The following is a 17,693-nucleotide window of genomic DNA, read 5'->3' as shown; positions in this document are numbered from 1 at the left end:
GGGTGTAGGAAGAAACCCCAGAGATGGTCTAATAATTTGGGTTTCTTCATTTTGCAGAGATTAGGAAGAAAGCTAATAATCTCTGCTAAATCAGGTGCAGGAAAAGGCAGTTGCTCTTTTCAAATCATGACATACCTACTCAGCTGAAATATGTTTACAAATATATTCCACTGAAAGCTATAACCCGTATTTTGTGTGTGTGTGTGTGTGTGTGTGTGTGTGTGTGTGTGTGTGTGTGTCTTTTTAGGACCACACCACGGTATATGGAGGTTTCCAGGCTAGGGGTCTAATCAGAGCTGTAGCTGCTGGCCTAAACCACAGCCACAGCAATGTGGGATCCAAGCCGAGTCTGCGACCTATACCACAGCTCATCGAAACACCAGATACTTAACCCACTAAGTGAGGCCAGGGATCAAACCTGTGTCCTCATGGATGCTAGTCAGATTCATTTCCAATGAGCCATGACAGGAACTCCCATAATCCATCATTTTCATATGGTTTGGCTCATTTTTTTTTTTTTTCCTTTTTAGGGCTGAGTTGAGTCATATGGAAGTTCCCATGTGAGGGGTTGAATCGGAGCTGCAGCTACAGGCCTATGCCATAGCCATAGCAACACCAGATTAGAGCCACATCTGCAATCTACACCACAGTTTGCAGCAACACTGGATCCTTAACCCACTGGGCAAAACCAGGAATTGAACCTGCATCCTCACAGAGATGACATCAAGTCTTTAACCTGCTGAGCCACAACAGGAACTCATTGGCTCATATATTTTTCTTTTTCAATTAAAAATAAACTTTGTCAGATCTTTTTTATTAAAAAGGCAGACTATGTTTGTTTAGAGTAAGAAATTAAAAACACCAATAAAAAAGAACATTTGAGTCTCTAGTTCCATCCATGTTGCCGCAAATGGCATTATTTTGTTCTTTTTTATGGCTGAGTAATATTCCATTGTGTATATATACCACATCTTTCTAATCCAATCATCTGTCGATGGACATCTGGGTTGTTTCCATGCCTTGGCTATTGTGAATAGTGCTGCAATGAACATGTGAGTGCATGTGACTTAAGGAACATTTTGTCCGGTATTGCTGGATCATGTGGTAGTTCTACGTATAGATTTCTAAGGTATCTCCATACTGTTCTCCATAGTGGTTGTACCAGCTTATGTTCCCACCAACAGTCCAGGAGGGTTCCCTTTTCTGCACACCCCCTCCAGCTGGTATCTAATATACAGCACAAATGAACTTTTCCACAGAAAAGAAAATCATGGACTTGGAGAATAGACTTGTGGTTGCCTGGGATGGGGGGAAGGGAGTGGGATGGATCAGGAGCTTGGGATTAACAGATGCAAACTATTCCTTTTGGAATGGATTAACAATGAGATCCTGCTGTGTAGCACTGAGAACTATGCCTAGATACTTACAACGGAGCATGACAATGGGATGTGTAACTGGGTCTCCATGCTGTACAGTGGGAAAAAAAACTGTTGGGGGAAATAATAATAAAAAAAGAACATCTGAAATATTTGAAATGCTCATGGATCTTACCACGAGAGAAACACTTTAAAAACCCTTACATATATTTCCGCATCATTTTCCAAGAATATACCAATATATTAGCAAAAATATGATCATACTGTACATATTTTTTTTTCTGTTCTGTTTTGTTTTGGTCATGCCTGTAGCATGTAAAAGTTCTTGGGACAGTAATCAAACCTGAACCTGCACAATGGCAGTGACACAAGCCACTGCAGTGACAATGCTGGATCTTTAACCTGCTGTGCCACAAGAGAATTCTGTGTTTTTTTAATAATAAGATTTGATCACTTAACAATATATGATGAACATCTTTTCATTATCAATATTTATCTATACCATCTATTGAAGCTGAATAGTATTTTATGAGTGTAATATATTTAACTAATCTTTAACTTTGTACAGGTAAGCAATTTCTTTCCCACTTATCGTATTATAAACTATGATGTGGTTCACATCTTTGTGGCCAAAACCTTTGCACATGTCCTTAATTATTTCCTTAGCATAAATTCCTAGAAATAAAATTTCTGTGACAAAAGAGTGAACACATTTTAAAAGACTAAAAAAATATGTATCAATTATCTCTACAAAGGGGGTCAATAGTTTCATTTACTTGAAACTATTGAGTCTCAGGTATACCAAGTGCTCTGATCCAGTTCAACACCTCAAGAAGAGAAACCTACAGGCACACTTGGGCTGCTCAAGTGTAACAGATGTGCCATTACCAATAATTCTGATGAGTCTTAACTGCAGGCACCTTAATCGACTAGTTTTTTTTTTTACTAGAAGCCCTCTATTTATATACCTCCAGGCATGACTGACTTATACATTTCATTTTGACTCTTTCTTTGAAACTTGATGCCTTTCCCCCCTTCTCCTGTTAAATAGTCTTTTTATGCACTCACTAGGATTCTTAGAGATTCTAGATGTTTAGTCCCTGGCGACACTTTCGTAGTGTGCTGGTTACATGCATTAGCTAGAAAATTTCTCATCTAAGGTAGGGTCCCAATTAAATGCCAGAATCAGTCTGCAATTTGACATTTTAATGAAATGATAAAAACGACACCTGAAGTGCAGGCAAAAGCAAGACATAAGTACCTGCAAGACATAAGAGAGGAGGTAGAATCTGTTGCCAGACCACACATTTTTCTTCAGATTTTTTCATTTATTCATTTTTATTCCATGATTCCAAAAAAGGACTTTAAGCAGCTCTTCTTTTCAAACGTGTCTTCTAAATTGGACATTTTCACATCACTGAGGCTGCCAACTTCTTTCCTAACATAAGGATATTCTTCTATCCTGACTGCTTGCTATATTTGAAAAGCGAATAGCAAGGATATTGTTCTTATCCAGAAATGAGGAAAAAAAATAACTCACTATGACCATGAATCCTGCTTGGAAGACCCTCCAAACACTGAGCCCTAGGTATGCAATCCCAGGCTCCTAAGAAAACCAGGAAGAACCCCATTTCTAGGATGCACGAGATGCAAGAATCACAAAAGTCAGGCCTTTAGGGTACGCACTTCCAACAAGGGGCTGTAAGACCTCACCTCCGACTTCTGACTTGTGAGAAGATTGTGAGACCCCAAAATACACATGAGGGTCTGAGAGCAAGGAGAACAGGTCTGGCATCAGTGGGAGGAGGTTCCCTGGACCAGCCACAGGAAACATTCATCTCCTGCTTGGCTTGTCTTGGAGTCTCCTATTTCTGTTACTTCTGAGGTCCTTCCACTCTTCAGCACCACCCGTCAGACCTCTTGGGGCCTGGCTCTGGTCTCCTATCCCATGTTTTGAAGCTTGGGGTCTATTTAGCTGTGGTCTCCTAAATCCTCATCTTTTTTTTTTTTTTTTTTTTTTGTCTCTTTTTTGGCCAGCCCACAGCCACCCCTGGCCTTGCTCAGTGGATTAAGGATCCGGTGTTGCTGTGAGCTGTGGTGTAGGTTGCAGCTCAAAAATGAGCCAGAGCTGTGCCGTGGCTGCGGCAACACTGGATCCTTTAACCGACTGTGGCAGCTGGGGATTGAACCTGTGTTCCTGCACTGCAGACATGCCACCTGCACATTGTGCCACAGTGGGAATACCAGGAAATTGATTTAATGACAATGATGAGACATGATGAACGGTGGGTTTGCCAAGTGGCTCTGGAGTCCACTTTCTGACTATGTCACATATGAGCTGAAAGAACTGAATCAAGTGACATAACTGAATCTCTGTTTGGATGGGGCTATTAGTACTTCAAAGCTTTCTAAGAATTCAAGAAGATTCTGTGAAGCATTCAGTATCGTGCTTGATGCAGTGAGTGTTCAAAAAATTTAGCCTCTATCACCTCCACCACTCTCTGCCATACCTCCATCACCAACACCATCACCTCCTTCAAAACCATCATTACAATCACAGGTAACACCTCCATCACCACTACAACCACCGGTAAGCAGGGCAGCACATATCCAACATAAAGATATCATATCTTGGAGTTCCTGTCATGGCTCAGTGGTTAACGAATCCAACTAGGAACCACGAGGTTGTGGGTTCGATCCCTGGCCTTGCTCAGTGGGTTAAGGATCTGGTGTTGCTGTGAGCTGTGGTGTAGCTTGCAGATGCAGCTCGGATCCCGAATTGCTGTGGCTCTGGTGTAGGCCGGCGGCTACAGCTCCGATTGGACCCCTAGCCTGGGAACCTCCATATGCGGGGGGAGCAGCCCAAGAAATGGCAAAAAGACAAAAAAAAAAAAGATATCATATCTGTAGTAGAAAATCTAACAGACTGAACCTACATTCTGGTGCTGCAGACACACTGCTGATACCTTTGTGCCACAGTGGGAACTCCCTAAATCCTCTTTTTTTTTTTTTTTTCCTAGTTTTAGGGCTGCACCTGGGGCATATGGAGAGTCCCAGGCTAGGGGACGAATCAGAGCTGTAGCTGCCAGCCTCCACCACAGCCACAGCAATGCCAGATCTGAGCTGTGCCTTTGACCTACACTGCAGCTCACAGCAATGCCAGAACCTTAACTCTCTGAGCAAGGCCAGGGATTGAATCCGAGTCCTCGTGGATACTGGTTGGGTCCACAACGGGAACTCCCCCCTAAATCCTCAGTTAGATTCAATTTCCACCTCTCTCCCATTGGCCTCTGCCTTGCCTGGTGTCTCTTCTGTTTCGGGTCTGCATGCTGAAACGACATGGTCCCAGACCCCATGTTATACACTTCACGACAAGCCCTCAGTACGTGGTGAACAGAAGACTTGGAAGAAAATTAATCTTACGTGATTTAGAAAAAAAAGGGGAGGGGTGCTAGGTGCTACATTAACGTGAGAGGGAACAAATGCCACTGAACTTAGCATATTAAAAAGGTTATGCTGAGTTTTGCCTACACTCTAAATACTGCCAGATGCCACCATTTTGGAATAAAAGGGTTATTTTTTACTGTGAAACCTAATGTTTTCTGAAATATCAAAAAACCTCAAGATAAACATGCAGTTTTTCATCTGAACAGACAGACCATCCAAGGAGCAAGGGCCAGACTCAACAATAAGACCCACCTGACTAGTAGAAAATGTCAGGTCAACCATGAGCCCAAACTTAACCCTGATGCTTTAGCACATCACAATCTACTGGGCCCTTTCAAATAATTGTTTCATTTGATCCTCCCCACAATTTAGTAAGGTAGGTGCTTCTAGTCCCGCTTGGGAGATGAGCTTATGTGACGCACGCAAGGCATTTAGGCAGCTAATGTTGGGAATCATAGAAACGATGTAATGGCTCAATCATACGGCTTTGTCGGGAGAGGCAGGCCCCCAGGTTCAAGTCTAGGCCCTGCCCTCTGTTAACCATGTGAACTTGGCAACTAACTGACCTTCGCTCTGCTTCATTGTCTCCATCCTAAAACACGGACGATTGACAATACCACCCACCTCCCAGGGCCTTTGTGAGGATAAGGTGCATGAATGCATTGCAGTGGTTCTAGAATTCGTCAATCAGCCTGGCTGCCCGGCACCCAGTCAGCACTTGAGAAATGTTCGCAAGACTCAATTCCCAAAGCTGAGCGTTTGCAAGTCCTAAGAAGTATCCTTATCTTGAGCCATTACATTGTTTCTATGATTCATAATTTTATCAGTAGAGAAATTAGCCATTTCTCACCAAAGGAAAAGATAGGCAGAAAGGAAACCTTGAACTGGATACAATGACTCTAAAAAGGAAGGAAAGGGCAAAAGTTCAAGTGTGGCTTCTTAAAAGAACCCCATTTATTTTTGTTTCCAGAAAAATATTGTACAGCCTTTAAGTATTTTCAGTCATTTTCGAGCACAATGAAAGGTCAAGCTAAATGGAAGTAATATTTGTGTAGCCCATGGTGACTGTCCGGGAGCCTGTTTCCCATGGCCTGGCCCTCGGTGGGGACAATGAAGCATTTCTCGGGGCGGGCGCCGGGGAGAAAGGGCAGCGCTGCCAGCCTGCCCATCCCCCGCTGCACCCTCTCCCAGGGAGCACACGGGCAGGAGCGGGGAACAGAGACGTGGCTGGCAATTCGGTGGAAAAGAGCAGTTTCACCCTGGGACGAGGGCAGTGGGAAATTGGCAGAGGACTATTACCAGGACACATTTTCTTGTTTCTAGTTTCTTGCAGCCATGGGGGCAAAAAGGAGCTGAGGTGCAAAAAGCATTTGGTGTTGGGAGAGCAGAGGAATAGAGACCAACCGAGACTTAGGAATGGCAAGAAAAAAAAAAAAAAAAACCAGATGACTGGACCAACTGCAGAAGATACCAAAACTGCTGCAGAGAGTGTCATGGCAGGGATGTTCTGGAAAAGCAGGTCTGTCAGAGGACCATAAGGTGGATTGGGGGGGGGCACACATAGGATCAGAAATGAGTGTTTTCTCAGTCCTATTTCAGTGCCCGGGACGGACTGGGAGCCCTCAGTGGGGCTCTTAAGCAGCCACCTGGGACTACAGTTGTGATGCTGGTTGAGGGTCTTTCCTAGAAATTATACCTCCTCCTAAAGCATCGTGTGAAGCATCTACTGGCGCAAGTGTGGTCTGGAGGATTCAAAAGACAAGTGCAGGGAGTTTCCGTCATGGCTCAGCAGCTAATGAACCCGACTAGCATCCGTGAGGACGCAGGTTCAGTCCCTGGCCTTGCTTGGTGGGTTAAGGATCTGGCATTGCCGTGAGCTGTGGTGTAGGTTGCAGATGCGGCTCAGATCCCGAGTTGCTGTGGCTGTGGTGTAGGCTGGCGGCTACAGCTCCAATTCGACCCCTAGCCCGGGAACCTCAATATGCTGCAGGTGTGGCCCTAGAAAAACAAAAAAATAAAAACCAAAAGACAAGTGCATGTGGAGGAGCCCATTTACAGAACTCAAGGAGGCTCTGACATGAGGGTTACATGTGAAAAAGGAAATCTCCCTGGAAACAGGAACATATTCAGCATGAAAACACAAAGTGATGGACTGTCATTCAGCCTAGAAGTTCTGCCTGTTACACGTGTAAAAATAACAATAACATGATTATTCTCATATAGCACTTTAAAGTTTATAAAGAATTTTTATAAAACTCTGTCCCACATGGATGTTTTTCATGCCTGGACAAGACATGTTCTTCATAATATTATGACTTTTATGCTATAGCAAATATTTCTTTCCATCTATAAATACTACTCATAGAACTTCACCTATAAATACTTTACATAATAGGCAAACAGTGGGTTTTAGGTACTGCATCTATCCTAGAACATCTACTACTTTCCCAGAATGACTAATTAAATATAATTTACATTCACTGAACTAGGAGTAAATATGGCAACACTCTGCACAGACCATTAAGCATCGCTCATTAAGAAGTTTCTATATTTTTGAACCCTCAGACATTCTAAGGGGGGTACTATAGATGAAGAATTATTTTTTAAAAGAATGTGTTAAAGGATGTCCCTCAAGAGTCTTTAAAAACAGTTCTTCACTGCATAAACGGGAAGCATGCTATAAGGTAATGAAGAATGGTGGGATAAAAACGATGGTGGCCTATTTCCATAAAGTCTAGAAAAAAGGAAACAAGCTAAAATTACTTCCAGCTTGCTGCGTTAAAAGGAACTGTTGTGTCATTAGGCGAGTGTCTTATTTACTCTTTGCCTGATATACAGTAAGAACATGTGTTGTTGAGAGTCAAGAGTTCACATTAGCATTTTTTAATGTAGGAAAAAGGGGAAATTGTAAACTCTAAGGAACGGTTTTCTGGCTGACACAGTTCAGCATGCCTGGAGGTCAATGTGTACTGTGTACCCACATCTTTATTAAACATTCTGTCCTTGAGATACCAGGATAACACTTCGGACCCACAGTCAGCAGAACATTCACTTTGAGGCTCTTTCTCTCAGCTTTGACGATAAATTTGTGCTGATTTACCCTCTTTCGGTCATCTGGTTTCCTATGTGGCTGACAGCATACATTTGGGAGACAGCTGCCTGGCTTTGTGAGAGAAGGTGCAGCTTGGAGAAGGGAAATGAAGCAGAGAGCTAGCCCTTGGCCTTGGCACTGGGTGCTCGCCAACGGATGGGTTAAAAGCAAAATTCTATAAAGTTGAAACGGATCCCATCAGTATGGTAAGAACGCTGCAGACGTATTTATGTTAAGGAAAGCTGTAATAAACTAAACCTTTTCATTGGATATGCTGACTTCTGGAGTAAATTCAGCCTCCTGGAAAGTTGTATCCGTTCCTTTTACATCACGGAGTATCCAGGTTGTCCCAAGTCTGGGTTTCTCCAGGCTCTTATTCTCCATCATGTGGAAGAACCAATCTGCTAAACTTGGATATTGACTCCTTGATCAGAATTAATCTGGCCCAGAATACATTCAGCCCAATATACAAATCACCAAGATACAGATCACTAAAAGACCTGCCTGAATCTATTTCTTCATTCAACACATAAGAACTGAACATGTCTCATTTATCAAGCAGTGGTCACAAGCACTGCAAATACTAGTGAACAGAACTTACACTCAGCCGGTGGTCTATTACGGGGCTAGCTGAATATATCATGTACTATTTTGCTAAGTCTTTGAGGAGACCATAGAGAAAGAAGAAGAAAAGAGAATATCAGCTCATTAATCAGCATGCGAGCTTGGAAGACAAAGCCACATCTCTCCTACTTGTTTGATTTCATCTCCCTCATTGTTACTCTAGGTGAGCACCACATGCCTCTTAATTGGCTGCCGGAGCCCTCTTCAAGCTCTCTTTTCAGAAAGCTTTGCAAAAGTCTTATAAACAATTTCGCTATTCCAGAAAAATGTTAATGCTTAAGGTACTCCTTTGAAAGAAAAGGAAAATTCCTTTGAGATTTTTTTTTTTTTTCTCTCAGTAACTAGGAATGCAATTAGGCCTATACTTGGCGCTTTGTCAGTTCCCGGAGCCAAGAGATCTCAGGGTTAGGAGAACAAAGCTACCGAGATGCTTTAGCTATTGACTATGGCTGGCCCCAAAATGAAGCGTTAAAGCCTGAGAACGTTTCACCCCTTTACTTTCATTTCCCATGTAAGTAACTTCCAAATACCAAAGCTTAGAAGGCAAAACCCTTTCCATTACTTTATTGAAAAATTATGTATGCTGTGATTTATTGCTAATGCTGGTCTTTCAAAGCATTAGTCAGGACATCTGCAAACTTAGGGACAACAGCTGCCAATACAAGTTTAACATTTCATGGGTCAGCACTTGAAATCTGACAACTGATAAATCATCCTTACAACCTAACCAGTGTGAAGCCCTGGGCTGGTAATCTATTGGGAGTTGGTTAAAAAAGTATAAACCGTGGATTACATGATAACTCAGGATTTGGGAAAATGGAAATGTGGTAAAAGAGTTATTTTTATTACCATATCTCTTCCCTACATGGCTTCTTTTCTCTAAGAAATCTTCTTTTACATAAAGAAATTTCACCGTGTTAACCATGTAAATTTCGGTTATTACATACGCATGTGTGCTCAAAAACAAAGAATTTCTGCACTCTTTATAGCTTTATAGTGAATACTCCAAAGGGGACAGTACTCTATTTAGGACTTGCCAGGGCAATATTGGATAGCCCTGTTTAACTTGTTTTGGAAGCTATGCATTGATTTTTCTGGGAAATAAACATTTTCATTGTTTCCATTATGGCAATATAGTAAGTATTTGCTTGAGCCCTGGTGGAACAAATGCTATGGATCAAATGTCCATTTGGTGTGAGTAACAGCTGTATACATCTGTCTAGGAAGGGCTATGATACATTCAAATATACTTGAATAGGTTCTCAAGAGGAAAAAAAAATGAAGGTCCTTTAATGGTATGATGACTTGCCTATGGTATGCAGACTCTATGCACCCCCTTATCTTCCTTCCACATTGGCATACAATGCTAAAATTGATTTAATGCCTTCTTTCTAACAAGAGGTAAAGCCGTAGCTAAAGGTAGCAGTGGAATCAAAGCTTAGAGAAGCAGCCTGGGCAGAAGGACCTCTTGGGACGTACAGAGACTTCCCAGCATCTAATGAAAGTGATTTCAAGTCCAGTGTTCACCTAAAGAAAAACTGAGGAGTTCCCGTTGTGGCTCAGTGGTTAACGAATCCGACTAGAAACCATGAAGTTGCGGGTTCTATCCCTGGCCTTGCTCAGTGGGTTAAGGATCTGGTGTTGCCGTGAGCTGTGGTGTAGGTCGCAGATGCGGCTTGGATCCCACGTTGCTGTGGCTGTGGCGTAGGCTGGTGGCTACAGCTCCAATTAGGCCCCTAATCTGGGAACCTCTATATGCCGAGGGAGAGGCCCAAAAAATGGCAAAAAAAAAAAAAAACAAAAACAAAAAAAAAAGAAAAAAGAAAAATTGAGAAGCCCAGGCTCAATTAGGTGTACTGACATTTGTTGAGAAACACACAGATATGCTGCTGTATTTACAGTTCTTGGATCCCTTTCTTTCAAATCCCTTAAAGAGAGTTGAGTCGTTAACCACTATGGAAACATTCGTATCAGCAGTAAGCAGAGGCTTGTAGATGTTTGATTTCCTGAGATGGCCCAGACCTGCGGGGTTGGAGCTCCCAGAGGTCCTGTCCATCCTCTGTGCCCTGGCCCGAGGCTAACTGGCCAAAAGGTGGTTCATCAACCTAATCTGGATGGATTAGATTCACTCTTCTAGGAGCCTCAGACTTGGAACCATGAAATCTAGAGGACAGAAGTCATCAGCACTCTATTACATTGATGGTGATGCCCCTGAGAAGAGGCTGCAAAGCCTTCTTCTGCCAAGACTGCAAGGTCTCGCCTGTGGTGGCCCTTTGTGAGTTTGTAGGTTCCACCATCCCTTCAAGTTTGCGAGATGCCCCTAGGATGCTCTCAATAAAACAACTTAAAAAATAATTCTGATTTGGTTATGCGAGCCAGCCAGTTTTCTGAAGCTTCCAATCAAGAGAGCCTTGTAGGTTAGGACATAAGCACTTTTTTTTTTTTTTTTGCTGTGCTGTGGCATATGGAAGTTCCTGGGCCAGGGATCGAACCCGCACCACAGCAGTGACCTGAGCCATAGCAGTGACAGTGCCAGATCCTTAACTGCTAGGCCACCTGGGAATTCCAGGTTGTCCGCCCTTTAAGAAGAAGTTACATTCTGTTAAAGGTGAAGTAGGAGGCTCAAGATCATATCATTCCTTCCTTCTGTTTGTAGGAAACTCCGTTTTACAGATGCTTTCACATGTGGTGCCTGTCAGTGTCAGGGAAGTGTTGTGACAATCACCCTCATGATAGAGAAAAAGCAAAGGTGGCTCAGAGGGTACTGCCTCTGTGCTATGGCCTGGATGCTGGCAAGAGGCAGAAACAGGCTTAGAACCCATTCTCCTGACTGCTGGTCAAGCACCCTTCCCACTATATGCGGGTGCATATGAATAGATGTAATCCTAAAGATATCTTACAGGGGATAAGAACAAACCAAAAACGGAGCTGTTCTGAGTATATACATCTTTGGATTCTCTCCAACCCAACTCCAAACCAAGGCTTGGAGAAAGGAGGAAGAAAGTAAAATCTACAAACTATTGCCTTAGCATTGATATTTGTAAAAAAAAAAAAAATTAAGACCAAGAAGTGCCTCTTTTTGCCATGGATGGCAGGTTTTCCATCTTCTACACAATCAACTAAGAGAAGAGAGTAGACTTTAAACTACATGGTAGTGGCATCCAAGGTATTTTTATCTGACGTGTTTGAACAACCACCACCAAACATGCTTGGCTGTTTGTGTGCAACTCATAGACCTGTATTACTGTACGAACATGTTATATACCCTTCCAAACAAACCCAAGAGAAAAGAAGAATGACAGAATTGATGGTTTTGCTAACCAGGATGTCTCCAGACAAATGCACCCATGTTCATGATTAATTAACCATAGTGGATACAAATTTATATGTTTTCCAGATAATTTAGAATTTTGGCGGCCAGCTTCTTGCTAGATTGGATCCAATGATCACTGTCATGTCCTCCTAATGTGGCCACCAGGGTTCATGCTAAGTTTTGTCATTTCCTTGTTGCTGGCAATATTAAAATTATATTCACTTTATGGGAATTCTTTGCAGAGTCTTTTCAAGATTCTGTTGGTGTGTGAGGGGTTGTTAAAACTAAAACATAGAAGTTGTCAATCCAGTTAACTAGGCATGACGTATTTCATGTATTTCATGATATATTTCATAACCCAAGCAGGGGAGCCAGAGGGGAAGCCACTGCCAAGGGGAGGCCTCACCTCTCTCCGTCCAGATGATGCCCACCCACCTGGCACATGGACCCAGGATGATGCCAGTGTCAATATGGTTCCCATCTTTACCATAAGGTTTCATGATAAGAAAAATGAATGGAAATATAGGTTCCCATCAATTTCTTTCTCAAACAAATGAATCCTCCCAAGAGCCCCGTGGGGTGCATGCATATCCTACTTTGGAGGCAGGTAGGGAGGCAGTAGTTTACTCCTAGTGATTATAAGATAATCACAAGGAATCTCTCGACCTAAAGCTCGGCAGGACAAGGATAAACCATCCCAGACAGAAAAGACAATTTATTTTGCATTTTAAAAAACTTTAATAATGAACTATAACCCACAACCAGGAAAATATAGAAAAGTGCAGTGTTTGATATAATACACTCTCTGTATTACTACCACACAACTATCAGCCCAGACAAAAACCAAAACATTGTTAGCACTTTCAGAAGCCCTCAAGCTCCCCTCTCTTTTCTAGAGTGCCCTCCCTTAAAGTGAACCACTATCCTGGTTCTTTCAGTAAAAAAATTCCTGGCCTTTCTTTATGGTTTTAGCCATTCAGGCCTGTACCCCTTAGCCACAGGGTTGTTTTGTACATTTTCACACTTTATATAAAAAGAAGAAGACTGCTGTGTATTCTTTTGTATCTTCTCTCTGGCAACATTATGTCTGTAAGATAACTTCCTCTTACTGTGTATAGTTCCAGTTTATTCTTTTTTCATTGCTGCATGGTATTCCACCAGGATTTAGTCATCCATTCTACTACTGATGGATATTTTGGGTGAATCTAATTTGAGACGAGTACAAACATGCTGCTCAGAACATTTTATATGTCTTACACACACACACACACACACGCACGCACACACGCACAAGCACATACATGTGCATCCACAACAATAGAATTGCTGAATCCTATCTTAATTTAAAAAAAAAAAAACTTAAGGAAAGGTAATTCTAGTGAATCACTTGGCAGTTAATTTTAACATAAACCAACTCTTATGTAGCCATGAAGAAAGCTCATTAAATTACTAGATTTATCTTTCCCTAGACTTTCACTCCTGCACACTGATTAAATTTTGAACCAAGACATTAAAGGCATTTAACTGTGTTAAAAAATAGTCTGAAAATTTCCAGTGAATTTACTGAAGCCAATTCTTCCCAATCTCCTCTCCCCACCACATATATATTTTTTACATATTGCAATTGCTTTTTTCCTTTTAATGAGGGCCAATACTGAGACAACAAAATGTTCATTCAGATTTTAAAGCAATTTTGCACCAAAAGGTTTCAAGTTAGCACTCGTATTGATCAAGCATGGAAAGTCAAAAATGTTAATCCTGAACTAAACCGAAGAGTGCAAAAACAAACGATAGAGGTTAATCCCAACCTCAGAGTCTCCAGCGTTTCATTGCCATCACAAGTGATCTCCAAATGGACTTCATAAATGGGACATGCTTATCGTGCACCAGCAAGTCTGCTCACCAGTCCCTCATTGTCTTGTTGACAATAGACATAATACGTAGCATCTATTATAGTGCCAGGCATTGCCTACATATTAGTTCATACATGTGATACTTTTTTAATCCTTAAAACAACCCTATGAGATAGCTACTATTATTCTTCCCATTTTACAAAAGGAAACTGAGGCACAGGGAGGGAAGGTAACTTGACCAAGGTCCCATGGCTATAAGTAGCTGGACTAGGAATCAAAACCAATCCCTGGTGCCTCAGCCCATTGGCTACAGTACTACCTGGCAACATGTTAGTTTTGTTCTTGCCATTGTTGTTATTATTTTGATAACAACAAGAATAGTCCTTTAAGACCAGGGCAAATGTGTGAGCCATAGGTGGAAAAAAAAAATCTATGTACATTTGTTTTTATTTGAAAATTTTGTGAAAATGATTGTAACTAAGCAACTCTAATTCTGGGAGAACTAATTAAGAAATGAATTAAGGGATTCAATGGATACCCAAATTAGTCATTAGAGCTTGAAGATCTGGAGTTCTGGTCTAAATCCAGCTTTGGCACTTTCATCCAAAATAAACATGACCAGATAAGTACCACAGCTCACAATTAAAATGGATTTATATGGCTTATGCGTCCACATGGGAGAGGTCTCTTCCTAATTGAATTCGGACACCTCTTCAGTTATTGTGGGTCTTCTTTGCCATCTCCCTGTTCCTTTGTAACTGCTGGCAATAGGATTATGCTGAGGGAGAAATCATTTCAATCAGGGATGTCTGCAAAATGAGCATAAAAAGATAAAAGTAAAGCCTCTGAACTATAATTAGAAAATTCCTTAAATGTGCTCATGTGACATGTGTTTGAGATGACTACCAGCTGCCAAGATGAGTTACAGAATGGACGGCCAATGCCACTGTTCCGAGATAAGTAGCCAGTAAGAGCAGTGTTCCAACATGCAACTCCAGTAATCTTTTGCAGGCTAAAACATTCCTGCTTTCTACCTCTAATATAATTAGTGACAGACAGCTGGAGGCATCTCATTCTCCTGACAAAAAATATGATCTGAATTGTTTTCAATTGGTACATCTTTCCATCAAGTTGTTTGTTGCCTTCCAGCAGAATAATCAGAGTTTCTGATTATTTGGTATGTTCCAAGAAAACAGGAATTGATTGTGCCCTTGCTTGTCTGATGGGGAGATGGCTGCCAGAATTTACATAGTAACTCTTCAGTTGTTTAATGGAAAGAAAAACTAAGAGGGGTGTCTGAGTGTGTGTGTGTTTTTTTTTTGTGTGTGTGTATATGTATGTGAGAGAGACAGACAGAGACAGAGAGAGAAGGAATCAACACAGTAGGTTCCATAATAATTCTCTTTGAATTACAGTTAAAATAAAAAAAAAAGTCTTCATGATGATTCAGATTTCAGATATGAGGAAGTAAAATATTCTATTCCATTCACAGAATACAACCAACTCCAACCAGCGTTAATGGCTCTTCTTAAAAAAATCACAGTTATCTCACTACTGGAAGTTTCAGCGTTATGGAGAAAGAATCAAATTTAGATTAAACATCCATGGAAACATCTAGGTGCAATAAGACCTCATTAATTTGAACTACTTTTGGAATTTACAACCATTTGACAGGATCTGGACCAGAGATGATCTTTTCACAACAAATACATGGCTTGCTAAGCAAATTACTTTAAACAAGCAAGACTGCTGGGCGTGCGGCGGCGGTGGGGGGAGGGAGTAAATATATTTCAAGGAAATCACGAGGAATCAAAAATAAGATGCATTCAGCAAATACTTGTGATGAATCCATTCAAATACCAATAACAGATAATATTAATAATTACATTTAATTGAATGCCAATCTCACATAGTCTACTTTAGATACATGAGCTAGAACTATCCCAATAACTCTGAAAGATGGGTATAATTCTCCCCACATTAGAGAGGATGATGGAACGGAGGCTCAGAGAAGTGGGTGACATGCAATGACCGCACTTCACTAGGCAGCAGAAGCAGGATGCAAAGCCAGGTTGTCTGGCTCAAAAGCCTGTGGTCTTCCATTCCCACTCGGCACTGAGTAGGTGCGGAAGATGGTGAGCCAGGCCCCTACATTCACTGGACCAAGTTCTTTGGCAACGGCAACCATGGCAAAAATAGTTATCACGGCGAACGTGGAAAGCCAGGCAGTCTGGCTCCAGAGCCCGCCACTCTTAACCGCAATTCCTTTCTCCAGCACAGGGATATCTATAAAAGACCCTTTTTCTGGTACTCTGAAGTATTTTGTAGGAAACTAAAGAAATCCACAGAAACGTGGATGTGGGTGAAGAAGCCACACAATGGGGCGGGGGTGGGGTGGGGAGGGGCAGTGCCTCCTGTCCTCTGTTCCTTGCCCCTGGCCCCTCAATCCCCCCCGCCCCGCCCCAAAGAGCAACTTGTCTCTTCAGGGTGCACCCCTGTAAAGAAGCACTCTGGTGCTGAAACCCCGAGAGGCTGAGATAGGCTAAGACAAGTGGGGCCCCTCTCCACTTACCTGGGGATCCACAGAGATATTTCTGAAAGCAGATACAGTCTGGAATGCTCTAGAAAAGAAAAGAAAAAAAAGGGAGGTCAGATCTTACATTTCAAAGCTACACCACTCATCTCCATCATACCCGCACCCAAGCGTAGGATCTGGAGCCAAGCAGAGAGGGAAGAGGGCCTTACCCAGGACCTAAAACTGTGTAGGTAGAGTGCCCCTTTGTGCCTCAGTTTGCTCAACTGTAAAATGGGAGATAACAATAGTAGCTTCCTCAGAGCTCCCACTGTGGTGCAGTGGGTTAAGTGTTGGGCATTGTCTCTGGGGCAGCTGGGGTCGCTGCTGAGGTGCAAGTACAATCCCCGGGCCTGTGTAATGGGTAGAGGACCTGGTACTGCCACAGCTGTGGCTTGGATTTGATCCCTGGCCCAGGAACTTCCATATGCCGTGAGTGCGGCCAAAACATAAAATAATAGTAGCTTCCTCACAGAGGTGCTGAGAAGACTGGGTATAGAATTTGTGCAATGAATTTACTATATGCAGTAGTGGCATTTTAATAACAACAATAGCTAACATTTATTGCTGGTTTACCAAGTGCTTGGCATTGTTCTAGGGCTTCAAAGGGGTTAATTCTTCAATACTCTGAGGTAGGCACTATTGCTATTGGCATCTTGCAGACATAGAAAATGAGGCACTGAAAGGTCAAATCACCTGTCTCATAAAAATGTATGGGGCATGTGATGGAGCTGGGATTCTGTGACCACCTGACCACAGGGCCTGGACTCTAAACCACAGGGATATGCTGCCTAATTTATCACAAAGAAATATTAGCCATTGTTATTATTGTTTCTGTCCAAGAGAGAGCCTGTACTATCCACACAAGCCCAGGGAACTCACCACTCAGCTAGTAACCACTTAGGCACAGAGACAGGTGTTGGTGTCCTAAGTCAACCAGATAATCACTCACTAATTCCACAAGCTCTTCGGGTGTTCCCTGAGAATCCCCCTGCAGCCGATGCTCTGTTAAGTACCATGTGGGGCTTCAAATGTTTTGGTCTCTGATCCTGCAAAGTCAGCTCAATGTCCATGAAACAACCAGGGAACCAGGACAGAAGGGAATGCTGAGAAGCTGGGACAGGACCTCGGGACGCTGGATGCTGGGCTTGGCTTGGCACCAACTCTCTGGATGACCTCCTCCAAGTCAGCTGATCTCCCTGGGTTTCATCTCAAAGTGAGAGGACTGACCTAGAGGCTCTTAAGCCCCGAGATTTGAATCCGCAATTCTATTCTGACTCTCTTTCCATCAGACTAACTTTGCTTCCCAACAGTCCATTTCTGAAAGAATATATTGTAAGCCTTCATTTATCTACCACATTGACACAATGCCAATCACTGTGAGTAGTGCCCCGGATATCAACACAAGACAAAGCCT

General features: G+C 42.3%; 1 protein-coding gene across 4 annotated transcripts in view; it reads right to left on the bottom strand.

Moving 5' to 3' along the window:
• The window catches only part of SPATS2L (spermatogenesis associated serine rich 2 like), a 181,110-nt gene that overhangs the window by 142,483 nt on the left and 20,934 nt on the right, over positions 1–17,693 (bottom strand). For all 4 annotated transcript variants that reach the window (XM_021074583.1, NM_001177916.1, XM_021074576.1 and 1 more), the window contains 1 exon segment: positions 16,277–16,325. The gene's annotated coding sequence lies outside the window, so the exon portion shown is untranslated.

This window comes from Sus scrofa, chromosome 15, assembly GCF_000003025.6.
Source record: "Sus scrofa isolate TJ Tabasco breed Duroc chromosome 15, Sscrofa11.1, whole genome shotgun sequence".
Lineage (NCBI taxonomy): Eukaryota > Metazoa > Chordata > Mammalia > Artiodactyla > Suidae > Sus > Sus scrofa.
Note: the sequence above shows the minus strand (reverse complement) of the source record. Positions and strands in the feature narration are given on the sequence as shown.